This window comes from Pistacia vera, unplaced genomic scaffold (assembly GCF_008641045.1).
Source record: "Pistacia vera cultivar Batoury unplaced genomic scaffold, PisVer_v2 Contig820, whole genome shotgun sequence".
NCBI lineage: Eukaryota > Viridiplantae > Streptophyta > Magnoliopsida > Sapindales > Anacardiaceae > Pistacia > Pistacia vera.
The window spans coordinates 522,629-542,932 of record NW_022196691.1 but is presented as its reverse complement, the minus strand read 5'-3'; the positions used below and the strand labels follow the sequence as shown (position 1 = coordinate 542,932).

General features: G+C 35.8%; 1 pseudogene; it reads right to left on the bottom strand.

Moving 5' to 3' along the window:
- Nucleotides 1-1,599: 1,599 nt before the first annotated feature.
- Nucleotides 1,600-17,176, bottom strand: LOC116117693 (annotated as a pseudogene).
- Nucleotides 17,177-20,304: the final 3,128 nt, after the last annotated feature.

Sequence of the window (20,304 nt, the reverse complement as noted above, 5' to 3'; positions counted from 1 at the left end):
CTTACACTCAAGGTTCTCTACTTATTCTCTAACTACTTCTCTAATGTATAATCAATGCATACGGATGATTCATGCTCATTAATGCACTCACGAAATGCAATTATGCCATGTAGCAATAATTAAGGTTCTCTACTCTTACTCATGCCTTTCTCAAGCATTTCATCATACAACTCATGTGCATATAAAACTCTATTTTAACTATAACTTTTCTCCTCTCTTTAATAATCCAAATGGGAGAAAACTCCCTCATACTCTCCAAGTTCCTGTCAAAGAACAACACTCCCATAGGGTTTGCTCAAAACTTCCTTCAACTTCAATTCAACTCAACTTAACATCATAAAATCTCAACACCTCTCATACTTAACATATTCAATAATCATAAATAACTACTCGTCTCATCTCATCTCATCTCAATTCCTCAACAAACATAATACATACATACATCTCTACTCAAAAGCATTCTTAAATCTCAACTTGGGTTGGATTTACTTACCTTGTGGGTAAATAACTTCTCTAGCACTTTTCCTTCCCTTTTTTGTCTTGTCTTCTCTCTACAACTTTAAACAATACCAACATAAGACTTTAACAAAACATAAGAAAAATCTCATCTAAAGCAAGAATCCTTACCTTAGGATGCTTTAGATTAAACCTCTACTAAAAACTACCCCAAAAGTCCTTAGAAATTCTTGGAAGATTTAGTGGATGATTGAGAGAAATTAGGGAATGAGAATGGCGGTGGAAATGGGTGAAATGAAGGGTTTTCTACACTTAATCCCTTATTAGCTCAATTTACATACAAGCATTCCCATTTTGCCCTTGCTATTTCTTGAAAATTCCATCCTTGTCCTTTAATTCATTACAATTACACCCTCAACTCCAACACATTCTCCATGAAATTTTCTTACATTTTACTCCCCACTTTTCCTGTTAATTAGGGGTAGAATGGTCATTTTACCCCTATGGAGAATTCTCTAGAAACTTGATTAAACTTTTCAGCCGGCCCGTCGCCGCGGTGAAGAACTATTTGTCGCCCTAGCGAGAATTTACAGGGCGTACGTCGCCGCGGCGAAGACTGAAATTCAAAAATTCCTCAAGTCTCAACCAATTTCGGGGCAAACACTCAACCAACTCAACATAGGCCAACCAACCAAAAATAGCAACATACAAACTCAATTGAGGATAAATCAATGACCATTTAAGCAATGCGGCAAATCTTAACTACGTACCTCAAGTGGGGCGTTACATATTATTATAATATACCCACTATTTATCCTTCCAACCAAATATATTATTATAACATACCCACCAATTTATTCTAACCAATCAAACGCATTTCTCTAAAGATTTCTTGGTAATCTATCTTTCCAGTAATACAACATTTCCTCGTAATACAACATTCGCTGAACCAAACACACCCTTAATGTGATGATCTCAGTAGTTTCTTAATCTAGGTAATACAATGACAATATTAGGTCTAATGCATATTCAATGCTATCGAATGACATCAATTCTAGCCTCCATATACTGTCAAAGCCTAAATTGTACATCCCATCTAATAGGAGAGTTGACGGGTTATTTTTATATGTAAATAGGATTATGCTACTTTTTCAACCCGAGCAGTTGGAGCAATAAGTTGAAGTAGTCAAAACAGTATGCGAATCTGAAGAAATTCATCTTGAAATCATTCCACGGAGGATACCTTGGCTCCATCTCAAGGAAGTAGCTTCTTTGCACCACTGGTTTTTCATGGCTGAAATTATCAAACGAGTACTTCCCCTGGTACCTTTCAAACCCGCTCTACCCAACACCTCCAAATGGTAGAACGTCAGCCGCATACTGTAAACAAAATAAAAATTTGAGCAAGATTTGCGTTAGTTTTCTTCAAATTTTGTGTTAAATATCAAAATTACGATCATAGTACACTAAAAAACGGAAGCAGAGCAGTACTTGAACCAAGTGTAATTGAATAATAAACTTCCTGAAGATGTTTCTGATAAAATTTGTTTCTTGAATGCCTCATCTTTGGTGAAGGCATAAATGACCAGAAGCTTGGGCCTAGAGTTGACAAATACAATGCTTTCTTGAATGTTATTTAACTGTTAGAAAAGAAATTCGCTTCATTTACAAAGCAAACATGATGTCAAAAACTTGGTAAGCACAAAAAGATCAGAATATTCTTACTGTGATTATGGGAAGCAGTGGACCAAAGATTTCTTCAGTCATGATCTCGGAATCAAGTGGAGGATCTAACAAGATGGTTGGCTCAATGAACCTGTTTGAGTTTGCACTGAAATCAGGCTATTTATTGGAATAAGACCATCTGGAAGTCTTCTAACAAATAAAGAGATCATATAATCCTAGTTTTCTTGTGGCTTTGGCAGGCCAGCAATTTGTTGACTCCAGCTATTCCGGCATGAAAACTTTTTAACAATGTTTACATGCTCGCTATACCCATCAGAGTAACTTACAAATTTTCTTCATTTGATGAACCGCCATGAACAATGGAAGCCGCAACACGAGGATCTTTAAGAAGTTCGCTCAGTCTGTCAAAGTGGTCTTTATTGACAATTCTGCTGATGCTGTTTGAATCTTTGGGGCTTTCACCAAAAAATTTCTTGATTGTTCTCTTTAATGAATCAATCTACCAAAGAATTATGCAAGTCAATTTAAGATTTTTATTTTAACCACAATACAAGGGAAATTTTAGTCGAGTGAATGTAATACATACCAGAGTAGTGTTGAGTCACATGAATTTATTTGATTAAGTCTCTTTGTTATTTATGAGTCTTTTGTTTTGTCCGAGTCCGTTGGAGTCTGTTATTAGTGGGATAATGCTTAAATTGATAATGTTGTAAGTCCTAGTCTTTGGACGCTTATGCAGGAGTTAGTGGCTGAGTTAGTGGCTAGATAATTTGTAGGCATATAGCCGTTTGGCATTAGCTCTATAAATAGAGCAGTTTGCTTTTGAGTCATTGTATTCTTTTGCAGCAAAGCAATAAATAATTCTTGTCTTTTGTGTCATTAACTATTTGTCTCTCTCTTCTTATTTAGTCAACATATGGTATTAGAGCCCGGTTAAAACAAAAATAGTGTGAGGAGTTTGACAAAAGTGAGAGAAGAAAGAACGAGGTGTGGTGTCTGTTAGTGAGGTTGAGAGTAAAAAAAAAAAAAGGCGAGGTTTGTGAGAACGAAAGGACGTATTGCAGCAGCTTTATTTCTTTTCAGGTTGAGGGTTAAAAAAAAAAGGCGAGGTTTGTGAGAACGAGAGGACGTATTGCAGCAGCTTTACTTCTTTTCTCCTTCACTTTGTTTTATTTTTTGCAGCAGCAGTGAACGATGGCCACCGACAACTTTGTTCAACCGTCTATTCCTCGTTTTGATGGTCATTATGATCATTGGAGCATGTTAATGGAGAAATTTCTAAGATCTAAGGAGTATTGGCACGTCGTCTCTGAAGGAATTACGGAACCAGCAGATAGAACAATGACACAAGTGCAAAAAACAGAGCTAGAAGGGCAGCGGTTGAAAGATCTCAAGGCAAAGAATTATCTTTTCCAAGCAATTGATCGCTCAATCTTGGAAACCATTCTTTGCAAAGACACTTCAAAACATATTTGGGATTCCATGAAGAAGAAGTACCATGGTTCTGCAAGGGCAAAGAGGCAGCAGCTTCAAGCACTTTGTACGGAGTTCGAAACACTTCGAATGAAGTCGGGAGAATCAGTTACAGATTATTTCTCTCGAACAATGGCGATCGTGAACAAGATGCGGATCCACGGGGACAAGACAGAGGACGTGAACATAGTAGAGAAGATTCTTCGATCCATGACACCAAAATTTAATTTTGTTGTTTGTTCCATAGAAGAATCTCATGATATTGATGAACTTTCAATTGACGAATTACAAAGTTCTTTGTTGGTTCATGAACATAAATTTAACCAGCAGGAGAAAGAGGAGCAAGCTTTGAAGGCCTCAACGGAAAATCACTCAGCAACAAGAGGAGACAGAGGACGAGGTAGAGGTCAAGGCAGAAGCAAAGGAAATAATGATCGTGGAAATCAACAACACCAACACCAACACTAAGATAACAAATTTCAAGGAAGAGGAAGAGGACGAGGTGGCAACCACTCAACTACATATAAATCGAGGTCAGTAGACAAGTCCAATGTGGAGTGCAATAGATGTCATGGGTATGGTCACTACAAGTCTGAGTGCCGAACTAATCTGAATAGACAAGGTGAAGAAAGAACTAACTTTGCAGAAAAAGAAGAAGAGGCGTCTCTTTTGATAGTGTGTCACGTAAAGGAAGAAACTCAACCAAACATGTGGTATTTAGACACTGGCTGCAGCAACCACATGTGTGGAGATAAGAAGGCGTTCTCTGACCTAGATGAATCTTTTCGCAACACCGTTAAGTTTGGTGACAACTCCACGATTTCTGTTATGGGAAAAGGAAGGGTAACTATTCAAACTAAGGAAAATTCCACCCACACTATCTCTAATGTTCTTTTTGTCCCAGATCTAAAGACCAACTTGCTTAGTGTGGGTCAGCTGCAAGAGAAGGGGTACGAGATTTCTATCAAAGATGGAGTATGTCAAATTCAAGATGCAAAGTTAGGCTTAATTGCTCAAGTTAACATGACGGCAAATCGTATGTTCCCGCTTTATCTCCACAACACCACTCATTCATGCTTCTCAGCAAAACTGAACGATGCAGCATGGCTATGGCATTTTCGCTATGGTCACCTAAGTTTTGGTGGATTGAAGACTCTACAGCAGAAAAATATGGTGACTGGTCTTCCTCAAATTACTGCTCCATTTGAAGTTTGTGAAGAGTGTGTTGTTAGCAAACAACACCGTAATCAATTTCCGCAAGGAAAGTCATGGAGAGCAAAGAAGCAATTGGAGCTGGTTCATTCTGACCTTTGCGGGCCAATAGATCCACCTTCCAATGGAGGTAAAAGATACCTGATGACATTCATTGATGATTTTAGCCGAAAAACATGGGTGTATTTTTTACAGGAAAAGTCTGAAGCTTTTACAGCTTTTAAAAGCTACAAAGTTCTTGTTGAAAAAGAAGTTGGCAACGAAATAAAAGTTCTTCGTACTGATCGCGGTGGAGAATACAACTCATATGAATTTGCAAATTTCTGTGAGACTCATGGAATTCAAAAGCAACTTACAACAGCTTACACGCCACAGCAGAATGGCATTGCAGAAAGGAAGAATCGTACAATCATGAACATGGTGCGGTCAATCCTGGCAAGGAGCGAGATTCCAAGAAGTTTTTTGCCAGAAGCTGTCAATTGGAGTATTCATGTACTAAACAGAAGTCCCACCCTTGCAGTTCAAAATGTGACGCCGCAAGAAGCTTGGAGTGGATGTAAACCAACTGTCGAGCATTTCAAAATTTTTGGTTGTATAGCATATGCACATATTCCAGATCAAAAGAGAAGAAAACTTGATGAAAAAGGAGAAAAATGCATTTTTCTTGGTGTTAGTGAGCAATCAAAGGCGTACAAATTGTACAATCCCATCACCAAGAAAATTGTCATTAGTCGTGACGTAATTTTTGATGAAGAAAGATTCTGGATGTGGAAAGAAAACAATGTCAAGCAACAAATATTGGCAGACTTTGATGTAGAAAAAGAAAGGCAACAACCCGTGGAGAATGAACAACCGGTGGAAAACGAGCAACAACTAATTGAAGAAGACCTTCCAAGCCCAGCTGGAGTTGATGTTGCTGATGAACAACGACCTCAACGAGTTAAAAAAAGACCAGCATGGATGACTGATTATGAGATACCTGGGAGTGATCCATCTGAAGACCCACTTACACATTTTGCTCTTTTTTCAGATTGTGATCCTGTAGCTTTCAAAGATGCTGTCAAGGAGTCGAAGTGGCGGCAGGCTATGGATGCAGAAATAGCAGCCATTGAAAGAAACAACACTTGGGAGTTGACAGAGCTTCCAAAAGGGCAAAAGAGCATTGGTGTGAAGTGGGTATACAAGACGAAATTGAAAAAGAATGGAGAAATTGACAAGTACAAGGCACGCTTAGTCGCTAAGGGCTATAAACAAGAGTTCGGCATTGACTACAAAGAAGTTTTCGCTCCAGTTGCAAGACATGACACAATCAGACTAGTGATTGCATTGGCGGCACAAAACTCATGGCCTATTTTCCAGTTGGATGTGAAATCAGCATTTTTACATGGCAACTTGGAAGAACAGGTATTTATTGATCAACCTCCTGGTTATGTGAAGCTTGGAAGTGAAAATAAGGTTTATAAACTCAAAAAAGCATTGTATGGGCTAAAACAAGCTCCACGCGCTTGGTATAGTCGTATAGATGCTTATTTTTCTAAAGAGGGATTTAACAAATGTCCATATGAGCATACACTTTTTACAAAGACTGGAGATAGAGGAAAATTGCTCATTGTTTGCTTATATGTTGATGATCTTATTTTCACTGGAAATGATAGTGCCATGTTTGACAAATTTAAACAATCTATGATGGTTGAATTTGATATGTCTAATCTTGGAACAATGCATTATTTTTTGGGCATTGAAGTGGTGCAATCTGCAGCTGGAATTTTTATTTGCCAAAAGAAGTATGTGCAAGACATTTTGGACAGGTTTCAAATGAAAAATTGCAACTCTGTTAGCACACCTACTGAAGTTGGTTTGAAGCTTGTTCGAGATCCTGAAGGAAAGAAGATTGATAGCACTCTTTACAAGCAAATTGTAGGGAGTTTGATGTATTTAACAGCTACGAGACCTGACATAATGCATGCTGTAAGTCTTATTAGCAGATACATGGAATGCCCGAGGGAGATACATCTTTTAGCTGCAAAAAGAATCTTTCGATACTTGCAAGGGACTGCTGGTTATGGGTTGTTTTACAAGAAAGGAGAAACGTCAAATTTAATTGGATTTACGGATAGTGATTATGCCGGAGATCAAGATGATAGAAAGAGCACTTCAGGTTATGTCTTTATGATAGGTTCAGGAGCTGTCTCATGGTCTTCAAAGAAACAACCAATTGTCACGCTATCAACAACCGAAGCCGAGTTTGTTGCTGCAACTTCATGTGCTTGCCAAGCTATTTGGTTGAGAAAAGTTCTTGAAGAGCTCTATTTCAAGCAGCAAGGACCAACCCAAATTAATTGTGATAGCAGTTCAGCAATTAAGCTCTCCAAGAATCTTGTTTTACATGGGCGAAGTAAACATATAGATGTGAAGTATCACTGCTTAAGAAATCTCACCAATGATGGAATCATTGATCTTAGCTTCTGCAGAAGTGAAGTCCAAGTTGCTGATATATTCACTAAACCTCTCAAAGTGCCTTTATTTCAAAAGCTACGAAAATTGCTCGGTGTACGCACTTTGGAATGACCAGTTTCAGGAATGATTTTTGTTATTAATGTTGTCTAAACTGACTGTTTGAAAATTTTTCAGTTTAAGGGAAGGAATGTTGAGTCACGTGAATTTATTTGATTAAGTTTCTTTGTTATTTATGAGTCTTTTGTTTTGTCCGAGTCCATTGGAGTCTGTTATTAGTGGGATAATGCTTAAATTGATAATGTTGTAAGTCCTAGTCTTTGGGCGCTTATGCAGGAGTTAGTGGCTGAGTTAGTGGCTAGATAATTTTTAGGCATATAGCCGTTTGGCATTTAGCTCTATAAATAGAACAGTTTGCTTTTGAGTCATTGTATTCTTTTGCAGCAAAGCAATAAATAATTCTTGTCTTTTGTGTCATTAACTATCTGTCTCTTTCTTTTTATTTCGTCAACAAGTAGAAGCAAATTTCTTTCCACAAGTACATAATCAACTCCAATACATATTTGCCCATTGCAAGCCGCCCACTTCCCACCAACGATTCTTTGGCCATCACCTTAAGATCACAACAATAACAAGAGCAAACTAAAATCAAATTGACTAGCTAGAAACTAATTCAATATAATGTTACCTTTCTGTTCTAAAAGCCTTTAAAGCATTGTAGATGAAGTAAACAGTAAGTCAAAAGTACCTTTATATCTGAGAGGCTGGACAGAGTATCGACGACAGCAGGGCATTTTCCACGCAGCTCTAGAGTGACGGGAGTTAAATGTTTAGCAGCTGCGGTCATAACAATGCGACCCACTCTTGTACTTCCTGAAGATATATTCATAAAAATGCACAATTTTATAATTCTTATCATCCCTGCCCCAGTATTGCATGCTGAGTAACAAACTACTAATGTGCATTTGATTATTAATTTGATGAAATAGTGGTTAGTGCACATCACGTATTTCATCTGTGAAAGCCTGATAGAATATATTAGATTCATGAATTGCAAATTTGGGAAGTTATATGTATACCTGTGAAGAAAATTTTGTCCCATTTCTGTTGCAGTAGTTTCTCGCCGACATCTGCTCCACCATTGATGACATTAATGGCATTGCAATCCAAATAAAGAGGGATGGTCTCTTATAGAAAAGAAGCACATTCTGGGGCTAAATCTGAAGGTTTTAGCTACACTGTGTTTCCAGCAGCTGTTGCTCCTATCAATGGGTCTAATGCCAGAGCTGCACCCAAGAATATGATTCATACATGTCTACCAGAAAACTTTAGTATGACACAATACAGTTATGAAACAGGATAAAATTCATGTGAAGTAATGAGGTTGATAATCTCCATCAAAACGCATTTGGTATAGAAAATAGAACCCCAACCTTAAAAACAGTATAAGTAACAATATTGATCAGTGAATTATATGCAAAAGTTTCTGTCAACTAAAGCTGAAGCTTCAATTGGTCAAATAGGTTGTGGCATCATGTTGAACAACTCTCAATTATTAAAGAACTGAAATCAATGAAAGTGTTTGACGATAATATTTAAGCTCTTAACAAGATTACCCTTAAAGATATATGTTAGCGTATATCAGATAGACTGAAACAAGAAGTATACAAAAATGCTAGTATACCTAATCCAATTACTGAATTCCATGCATATATATTTGATTAAACTCACATATAGGAAAGTTCCAAGACGCGAATATGAGAACTACTCCAAGTGGTTTGGACAGTACTTGTGCACTTGCAGGGAAGTACAGCAACGACAAGCGATAACGAAATTAAAGAAACCCGAACCTTCTTTGGGGCCATCCATTTCTCCACGCAACTCAAAGCATGGTTTGCTGATTTTTTAACTATTCCAATCTATTTCACAATAATCAAACACAGGTAATATAAAGATGTCAACTTTTACCATTGACATCTTTCTGACAAATTTATATATGTTTTTATATTTTTTCTTCTTTCTCTCCGCGTTGCTCATGGGCACAGGCCGGCCAGCAAGGGGTTCCTGACTCTGACCTCGTCCAAAAGCCTAAGAGGTTTCCCGATCCGAGCCCCTGCTTGTTCAAAAATTCAGAAAATCCTCAAATAATATTGAATGTATAACTTTTGTTTCGTAGCAATAATATATATGTATAATATATAATATTATATATATTATATATAATATATATATATATATATAATAATTTATTATATTTAATCTAGTTTTATTTATTACCTATTTGTATATGATTTCATAAAATACTTACACAATTATAATTTGTTATTGTATAAATATGATTGATTTTCAAATATTAAAATTAATATAGGTATATATGATTGATTTTTAATTATTAAAATTAATATATATATAGGGATTTTGGGATGGGGACAAAACGGGGCCGGGGTGGGGCAAGACCTATCCCGACCCTGAATTTCGATTTTAGGCTTGATCCCAGCCTAAATCCCAATTGATTTGGGAAAACTTCGTCCTGCTCCGATTGGGTTAGGGCAGTCCCTACAAGCCGGGTTTTATGTCCATCCCTATTCTCATTTAAGGTTTTTGTATCATTTTTATATGTTCAAGAGTGTATATTATGTTCATATGTATTTGATATAAATGAAATAATGCATATTTAAGGGAGAAAAAAAAAAAAACACTCAAATCAAGAGAAATTTAGAAAAAAAAAAAAATTGCAGATTCTCGAGTCAAAAGAATCTAGTCTCACAAGAGTCCTATCTCCCATAAGTCCTGTCTTGCACGGATAGTCGAGTAGGGTATATGATATTAATCTCTCTCTAGTGGGGTCCTTTTATAATTTAGAAGGGCTATAATCATATTTTATATAATAAATTATATGTTAACTATTAATTTACCCCATGTAACTTATAAATATAAAAGCGTACACTCAATCAGGACTGACATCATTATGCCCCCCTCATGCATTGCAAGAGTCTAGCTGCTCAAAGTTACTTATCAATTTCACATTTTTTAACTATATATATTTGCTTTCTACATACATTAAGTATATATTTTCGAAATTTCATATATCATTTAATACTTTATTCTTTAAAAAAAATCGTAATATTCTATGTTTCAATTTTAAATCAAAAGCTTTTTGTCATTTTCATAGAAGCAATGGCATTAATATGATTTAGTATAAAAGATAAAGATAAAAATTTACAAAAATCTTGTGAGAAGTCATCCTTTATAAAGTCATTTAAAAATTGACTATATTTGACGTCGACCTTTTTAATAAAATATTAACCAAGTAAATTTTTCCTAAATAAAACTAACATATCATGTCACATCTAATAATCATATCATATAAAAAAGTAATTTGATAAAATGACTTAATCAAATTGTAAATTGTTGAACCCTAATCAAATTTTTCCTGACAATCATGTCATAAAAGAAAATAATCTAATAGAAAATAACAGGTTACTAAACAAATACAATAAAGAATAAGTTGCAAGGTTCAGTGTAAAACTTTAGGTTTGAATTATCGTAAATAACTTTATGATAAATTAAAAAAAAAAAGAATCCAAAATTTATCATTATCAATTAATTAAAACCTCTGTCATCAAACTCTTTTTAACTTATTACAAAGAAAGGGGTATCTATAGTACTGTATTTTCTTAACCGCACTTAACAGGAGATAAACTTGAGTTGGAACACATATTAACTAATGTTACAAACCCATCTGCAAGGCTTAATAAATAGAGTAAGACTACACGGACAAAGAGAATATAAACAAACTAATGTGGCATGTGTAATAACTCTTTTTAGCTAGTATGCTCCGGAAAGTATAATATGGAATCACTAAACATGTTATAGAAAATATATATGTGCATAAGCATAAGATAGTGGGCCCAAAATAATTTTACTTTCATATACAAATTCTCTACATCAAGTAAGAAAGTCATATACATAAACTCAAAATACATTTGGACAGTAGTGTCATTCTCCTCCGCTTCTTGACATATCCTCCGCCGCAACTCACCTGTTACGTGCAAAAACAATGAAATCAATAGAGTGAGCACTAATTGCTCAGTAAGTAAATCCTCTATGCTACTCTTCTTCCTCAGTTACTCGTTTTCTGAATTTCTTTTCTTATATCAAACTTCTCTATTATTCTCTGTTCTTTCTAAGATTCTAGTTTTCCACTTACTGATATGTAAGCACAACTAGGAAAACTAACTCAAGATAGGAGAAATGGCATAATGTATATGAACAAATGCATAGGGGATGCAATATCTTTTATGTTTTTCTTATTCTGTTTTCTATTTCTCTTCTGTTTTCTATTTCTTTTCTATTTTCTTTCTTTTTCTATGTTTCTTTCTTTTTTGTTTTTCTTCTTCTATTTCAATTCTCTCTTTTCTATTTCTTTTCTTTTTTTTCTATTCTTTCTTGCTTTTCTACTCTTTCTTTCTTTTCTTTTCTATTTTTTCTTTGCCGATCGGACTCCGTTGAGGCATGAATTTAGAACTCTGGCCATGTGAGTGTATTCTCAAATTATTTCTTGGGTACAGTCCTCATCTACATGCACTTTTTACAGACTGTACAAATTCTCCTTTCTTCTTCTCTGTCACTCACGGGCTCCCCATCGCAACAACCTTCTCTTCTCTTATCTTTCTTTTAGAAATTAATATTCAGTTTCTTTTATTTTCTTTCTTTCTCTTTATTCGTTAGTGCTCTTATATGCATGTATGCATGTAGATGGGCTTTTTCTTGTTATTCTTTCTAAATTCAAATGTTTAAATGCAAGAATGCAATATGGCTTATGGACATGTCATTCTCTATTTTCTCTATCATCTACAAACTCATATCAAGGTAACAAGCTATCATATTCATACATGCCGTTCACTTTGAAATTTCATCAAACAATTTGTATGCGTAAACAAAACACTAAGTTGATTATACTTCCATATATATCAATCTCTAACCACCAAAATTTGGAGCAAAGCTCCATAAATTCAACACCAAACCTGGCCAGGAAATCACACTCTATAATTCTACTCAAATTCTTTCTTAACTCATTCAAACTTCCATTAATCACCATATACACAAACACTACTTCTCATGGTTGAAATCTAACCATCATTCAACATCAACTCCATCAATAATTCTCAACATACTACACATACATACATATAAGAATTTCTCTACACAATATTGCTCAAATCATAACTAGGGTTGGATTTACTTATCTTGAATTTGAGTAATTCCAACACTAAAATCTCTCTTTGGTAGAATTCCTCTTTCTCTTAAACTCTAAGCATATAAAAATTTAATCTCACATCTTGGTGCAAGAATCTTACCTTTGGATGTTTAGGATTGAAAATCTACCAAAGTCTAACCAAGATCCTATGAATTTCCTTGGAAATTGGTTGAAGAAATTTGAGAGAACTTGGGATGAAAGTGGCGTGGACAATGGGTGAAAGTGGCGTGGGTCTCAATTCTTGAACCCTTATTATCACATAATATTATTTATACTTTCCCATTTTACCCTTGCACTTTCTAGAAATTCCATCTTTGTCTTTTAGTCAATTACAATAATGTCCTTATTTCCCTTGCATTCTCCATAGAATTCTAATTATGGGTGGAATAACCATTTTTCCCTTAAGCAAGTTTTCCAAAATTTTCTCAAAAATTCCAACAAGTTCTTTGCCCCGACGAACTTTTTCCTTCGCCTCAGGAAAAACTCCCAAAGAGGACACGTCACGTCTGCAATTCTAAGAACACGAATTAGGCAATATATACATTGCCGTGGTGACAAAACTCCTTTGTCACGGCGAAGAAGTGAAAATGTCAACTTTCAATCTTTCACCTTGAAATAAGTAATACTAAGGGCATTAAAACATAACTAGAGTTACGTACCTTGATGTGGGTGTTACAATATGTCAAATCAATATTCAATACCATCTGACATGTGGGTCTGTATAACAATGACATAATATTAAATAATGTAGTTCTATGCCATGTGACACTATCGTGGTATGCCACATCAGTTTGTACGAATTCTCTTTGTATGATGGAAATCAATCACAATGACACATGTTTTAATAAATACTTATATTTTAATCCTATTATATATTGTTTATAAAGTTCCTCATTACAATATATATCAAGATTCTTGTAATAACTGCTGTATATTAGTAAAATACATGAATTATAATAAAAGTAGATGGGCCCAAAAATTTTCTTTTATTACACATAAACATTCTTAATACAAAATAGAGTATCATTTACAAAATGTCATTAAAACAGTGGACAGTATAGCTATTGCTCCTCGCTTGTCGATGCCCATCCGACTACATCATCACCTAGATCCTGTAACCATAAAATAAAACAACAGGGTGAGCACAAAATAATGCTCAGTAAGTAAATCCTCTACTCGTCTGTCCCCCTAACGCTTTCTCTTAATTCTTTCCTCACACTTTTTCTGTTTTTGTTTCTCTTTCACAGAGCTTTCTTTTATTAACTTCTACTATATGTCACGGCCTCATCTTACCGGAGTCACGGCTGGGTGGAGTTCACACAGCACCGACCCACTCTTCGTGACTTTACTCGTTCTCTATTTGTTCTTTCTCATGTTTACTCATTCCTTCTCACTTGATGTCACTACCTCATCTTACCGGAGGCACGGCCGGGTGGAGTTCACAAAGCATCATCCCACTCTTTGTGATTGTCGGTTGGAGTTTACAAAGCACCAACCTACTCTTAGTGACTACCGGGTGGAGATCACAAAGCACCAAACTGCCCTTAATGGCTACCGGGTGGAGGTCACAAAGCACCAACCCGTTTTTAATGCTTTTCTCATTCTATGCCCAATTAATGCATATGGATGGTTCATCTCCACTAATGCACTCATGAAATGCCAACATGCAATGTTGCAAGAATTAAGGTTTACTACTCATGCTCATGATTCTCTTAGGCATTTCACCAAACAACTAATGTGCATACATAAACTCTACTTTATCTATAGTTCTACTCCCCTCTTGAAGGAAACTCCCTCACAAAGCTATAATTCCTGTCATAACATAACACTTCCAAAGAGATTTCTCAATCTCCTCCAATTTCATCTCAAACTACATTCTCATCACACATCACACTTCTCATAATTGAAGTGTAATTAACAACCACAAAGCAATTATTCATCTCCATCTCAATTCTCAATAACATAACATCTAACATGCATACACAATTTCTATTAAATCTCTACTCAAAAGAGTTCTCAAATCTCAACTTGGATTGGGATTTACTTACCTTGTAATGGAAAGATCTCACTAGCACCTTCCTTTCCTTTAGTAACTTGTCCCTTCTCCACAACTTTAAACAATAAAACCATAAGACTTCAATATACATAAATAAGCAAAACTTCACATCTAAAGCAAGAATCCTTACCTTAGGATGCTTTAGATTAATTTTCTACCCCAAACTACTCAAAAACTCTCTAAAATCCTTGAAAGGTTGAAGGAAAAATTGAGAGGAAATGAGGAATGGAAGAGGCGGTGGAAGATGAAGAATGAAGGGTTTACTAAGCTTAATCCCTTTTTAACTCAAAATATCTTCATTCATTCCCATATTGCCCTTGCTCTTTCCTAGAAATTCCATCCTTATCCTTTGATTCATTACAATCACACCCGTACTCTAACATATTCTCCATAAAATTTCCTTACAATTCACTCGCCACTTTTCCTGCTAATTAGGGGTAGAATGGTCATTTTGCCCCTATGAAAAAATATCTAGAAACTTCACTACACAATTCAGCCGGCCCGTCGCCGCGGCGAAGCTTTTTCGTCACCTCGGCTAAAAATTGCAAAGCCGACGTCGCCGCGGCGAAGAAAAAATTCCAAAATTCGCCAAGACTCAACCAAAATCAAGGCAAACATTCAACCAAACCAACTCATCAATCAACCAAGGGCCAACCAACCAAAAATAACAATATGCAAGCTCAAAAGAGAACACATCCACACACATTCAAGCATACAACATAATTTATTACGTACCTCAAGTGGGGCGTTACAATTCTCCCCTAATCCAAGCTTTCAAAGGCTTGTTATTAGTCATTACTAATATGAATATACAAATAGATCTAAGCAAGAAATAAATAAAAATCTACTGATATGATGAGATTCTTAAAACTTCAAGTGAACTCAAATCAGGAGAGGATCATGACCCTTACAATATATTCCGTTATATTCCCATATTTACAAGATGATTGTTTGCTTAAAATTATGATAATAAAAAGAAAGACACTCGATATAGTTTAAAAGGAAAATTGTCACATCATTTGAAATGCAAAGTTGGGATCCTTATTTTGTATACGTAACATTAATGTCTTTTTAATCATTATTTTTTTTATATGATAAGAATTATTTATAAGGAAATGAACCAAAAATTATAGTTATTAATGGCCTTAATTAGAACAGAAGACGATAACTAGATTTACATTTCAACTGAATCAAAGTTCAGGTTATAAAGTTCATTTCATTTGCTTGAAATAAGGGCTCAAATTATTCTACCACATGGTATTATAAATTAATGAATTAATAATGTTGTACTCATAAATTTTGGATTGTCATTAAATTAATGATGCACATGTACTCGTATTTTGGAGGAGAGTTCATGCATAGAATACCTCTCTAAGTATATATATACACGTATTTCTCGAGTTTGAAACAATATACATGATTAAAAATATATATTTTTTAGGTTTTTTTTTCTTTATAATAATCTCTCTATATTAATAGTTTTTTCCCCTTTGAAATTTAAAATTAATTAATGAGAATTTGATGTTTTTAAACAAAACGTTGAGTCGCTATATAATATTCTCAATGAATAAAGAGTAATGCTATTCTTCAAATTAAGTTTATATATATATATATATCAAACTTTTTTTTGTGACCCGGAATGTCCTGGTTAACTTACACGTATCTCGACTATTTCTCGAGATTTTGAAATTGTTGGTTGGGTACGAGCTCTAATAACCATTTCTATTAGCAGTCGTGAGGACTCGAACTTAAAAAACCATTTAAACTTAACTCTTCCTTTACTCTTTTACTATGAGACCACAAAGTGATGTTTATCTAAATCAAACTTCCTTAAGTCTTCATGAGTTGTGACTCCTGATTTGATACATGCAAAGATAGAGAAGTGGTACAATAAATATTAGAGGATAGAGAAATTAGTTCTTAGGTTTAAAGAACACCAAATATTGTGGTTTTCTATGAATAGATTTTAGGTTTAGGTTTAGATTCGGTTCTTGCTTTTGTGTATTTATACAATTTTCAGTTATTAACCCGATTTATGACATAATACCTTTTGCCTACAAGATATATATCAACAAACGTCTGATAATTACAAGGATGATTTTGCCAATTTTTTTTTTTTTTTTTAAAAATATCCTTATCTGAGTGGACAAAAACCGTAGAAACAAATATATAATCGATCATGTGGCTAGTTTTTGATTTTAATCCTAACAAAAAGGCTGTCGTGGCAGTTCTCTACAAATAGCTGGACCCGTTAAGGCAGGGGCACTCAAATGCGGCAAATGGACCTCAGTGTTCAATATCTGCAGTGTGGTACGGCCATCGAAATGGTTTTGTAAATATTCAGCCGCTGATAAGGGGACTGAGGCGTCCCTGGCAGTTTGAATGATGCAACATGGTACCCTCACTTGGCCTAGTATGCTCCTTATATCAGTGTCGACTATTGTTCTGCAAACAAACAATGATATATCGGGCCTCATTGTAAATAGGGTCTGGCTAAATTCTCTAGTAACTTCTGGCAATTCTGCACCCACTGCTTCCGGTGCAAACCCATAAACCCATACCTCATACTCTGCCTCCATTGCTGAAAACATTTCCTGTACCTCCGCTCGGTCAAATCCCCCACGATAGTTGTTGTCGTCATTCAAAAATCTGAATGCATAAATTTTAAATTCTGATTAAGCTTATAAAATCTGACTAGATTAAACTTTGAATATCTAAATGATTTACCTTGGCGATTATAATAATCTCTAGGTGTGTTTTAATTAGATTGGGTTATGAAATAATCAAGAACTGGATTTCTAATTTCAGCCCTTTTTATGTAATATCCTAGTATAATTAAAACACACCTGGAGATTATTATAATCGCCTGAAGAAGAGATTATAAATACAACTTCTTATGATATATAATCAACCAAGGCTGAGATTGTTGGGGCCAAATCCTCCTCCTCCTCCTCCTCCTTGAGGGAAGTTAGCATTGTACAGGCGAAAAGCGTACAAGTTAGATGCTCCATTTGATAGTGCCGTTGCTGATTGATAATCTCCACTGTCAACTAATCAGTAATTTAGATTTGGATCCTCATACTGTGCTTCCTTCATTTCCAAAATGTAATTAAACAAAAATGATAATCGAGTTGACCTATATACACTATCAAGAAAGGAAATAAAACAAGAAAGTGAAGAGTCTTACAAAGTTGAGCCGGATGTTTCCATGTCTTTCTGTTAGAATTTGAGTTGGGCCTAACTCCTCACCCAAAAGGCCTTATTGAGTGGGAGGATTGTCCACTCTTATAAACCCATTGGCTTGAGTGTGCCTAGTCGATATGGGATCTCCAACACTTTCCTCCAAGCTTTTTACCTGCCAATTTGATCACAAGAAAAAAAAAATAGTGAAATAACTGAATGTGGGTAATTAAAGAAACAAAAATAATTTGTTTAGTTTTGACCTTCTTCTTGTATGTGTCAGTCTGAGTTTTGATCACATGGTACTGTAAACAATAATGAAATTACGACTGTTAGCACAGATTAAACATCTAACATCCAAACCGAGACAGAAGCTTCCAAAAAAAAGAGGTCCATTAATAGATCTAAAAAGATCCAACCTTTCTTTCACAGACGGCATCGGCTGCAGCGGTCATCTTTTGCTCAAGACTGCGCAGTTCATCCATGCTTAGGTCGTCTAAATCTTCACCAATTCTTTGCCTTTAAATACGTACATATACCCTTATCAACCTTACTCTAATTTATTAACTAAAAAATCATAATTAAATACAATGACAAAAGACATAACTAAGAAAAAATTTAGGAGTTACCTGATGATAGAAGACACTGGACAAACGACTTGTAGTTTAGCCAACACCTAAATATGCTGATATATGTATCTGATTGTATTTCATTTCATTTCAATTTGTATTCTTTTCATTTCATTTGTATTTACACTTTACAGATGTCATAAGGATATTAGAGTAAGTTGTTAGGCGGTTATACTGTTGGCTATATATATTCTCCCTTTTCATTAATGAACAGTACACCTTTTGGGGATTCATTTCAAATCCTTCTTCTCCATCGATATTGCTCCTGTGTTTCATTGTTGCCCAGATTTCCATTTTTGTGCTTTCTTGCATGGTATCAGAGCAACTCAAGAGCAACCCCGATGGCAAACGCAGAAACCCCACCCAACTCACCCCGCTCCACCATCCCTTCCATTCCCAATTCGCCCATAGTTCAGAATCCTAATCCTCACCTAAACTCCAATACCCATCTCTCATACCTCAATTTCACCGATCCCTTTAACCCTTTTCGCCTTGATCACGGTGATAATCCAGCCATTACACTCGTTCCTAACCTTCTCACCTCTAATAATTATGCTACATGGTCTAAAGCCATGTGCCGTGCTCTTAGGGCCAAGAATAAACTGGGCTTCATTTCAGGTACCCTGCTAAAACCTACCTCTCCTACAGATCCATTATTTGATCTATGGGAGAGGTGCAATGATCTGATTGTTTCCTGGATCCAAACTCCATTAGCCCTTCCCTCAAATCTTTTGTGGCCTTCATCGATGATGCTAAAGAGCTTTGGCAAGACTTGTACGATCGTTTTTCCCAGCAAAACGGTCCCCGCATCTTTCAATTGAAGAGGGATTTAGCCAATCTTCTTCAAGAACGTGATTCTATAAGTATTTATTTTGGTAAGCTGAAATCAGTTTGGGATGAACTGTCTATTTACGATCCATTTCCTTCATGCACTTGTGGTACTTTAAAAACTCTTATGGATCATTATCAGAGGGATTGTGTTCTTCAGTTTCTGATGGGACTTAATGAATCATATTTTCCCATCAGAGACCAAATTATGTTGATGGATCCCCTTCCACCTGTTACCAAGGTGTTTTCCCTAATCCAATAACAAGAACGCCATTCTCAATTAACCTCTGTTATTCCCTCTTCAGAGACCATGGCCCTTGCTGTTAAGAAACTGTTCCCTTCATCCAAATACTCACCCAAACAAAACCCTAACCCCAAGAAGGATCGGTCATACTGCACTCACTGCAAGATTTCTGGCCACTCGATGGAAACCTGCTTTAAGCTTAGCAATGTTGTTGCTCCAGTCTGCTCCCACTGTAACCTCACTGGACATTCCTTTGAGAAATGCTACAAATTGAACGGATATCCCTCGGGCCATAAGTTACACGCCAAGCAGCAGCCCTATTCTGTTATTCCTGATGTGGATAATTCTAGTGATGACAGGGTTAATTTGACCAAGCATCAATACCAGCAGCTGCTGTCCTTGCTCCAACCAAAGGACTCTTCAATAGTAGCTTCTGTTCATCCTTCAAATATGTCTGGTATATCTTCTTGTTTTTTTTCACACACATAGAGCACCTCACCTCATTGTTCTTCAAATTGGATTTTAGACACCGGTGCTACAGACCATATGGTCTGCAGCCCTTCCTTTCTTACCACCGTTTCTTTTGTTGTTGCTTACTCCGTTAAGCTTCCTAATGGGAGTTTAGCTCATGTCACACATATTGGTCATGTTCAATTGACCAATACCATCATTTTAGGGATGTTCTATGTGTCCCATCCTTCTCTTTCAATTTAATTTCTGCCACCAAGTTGACTCACAACCTAACTTGTTGCTTGATGTTTTTTTCTAAATACTGCTTTATACAGGACCTGCCATCTTGGAAAACGATTGGGAAGGGTGAGCTCAA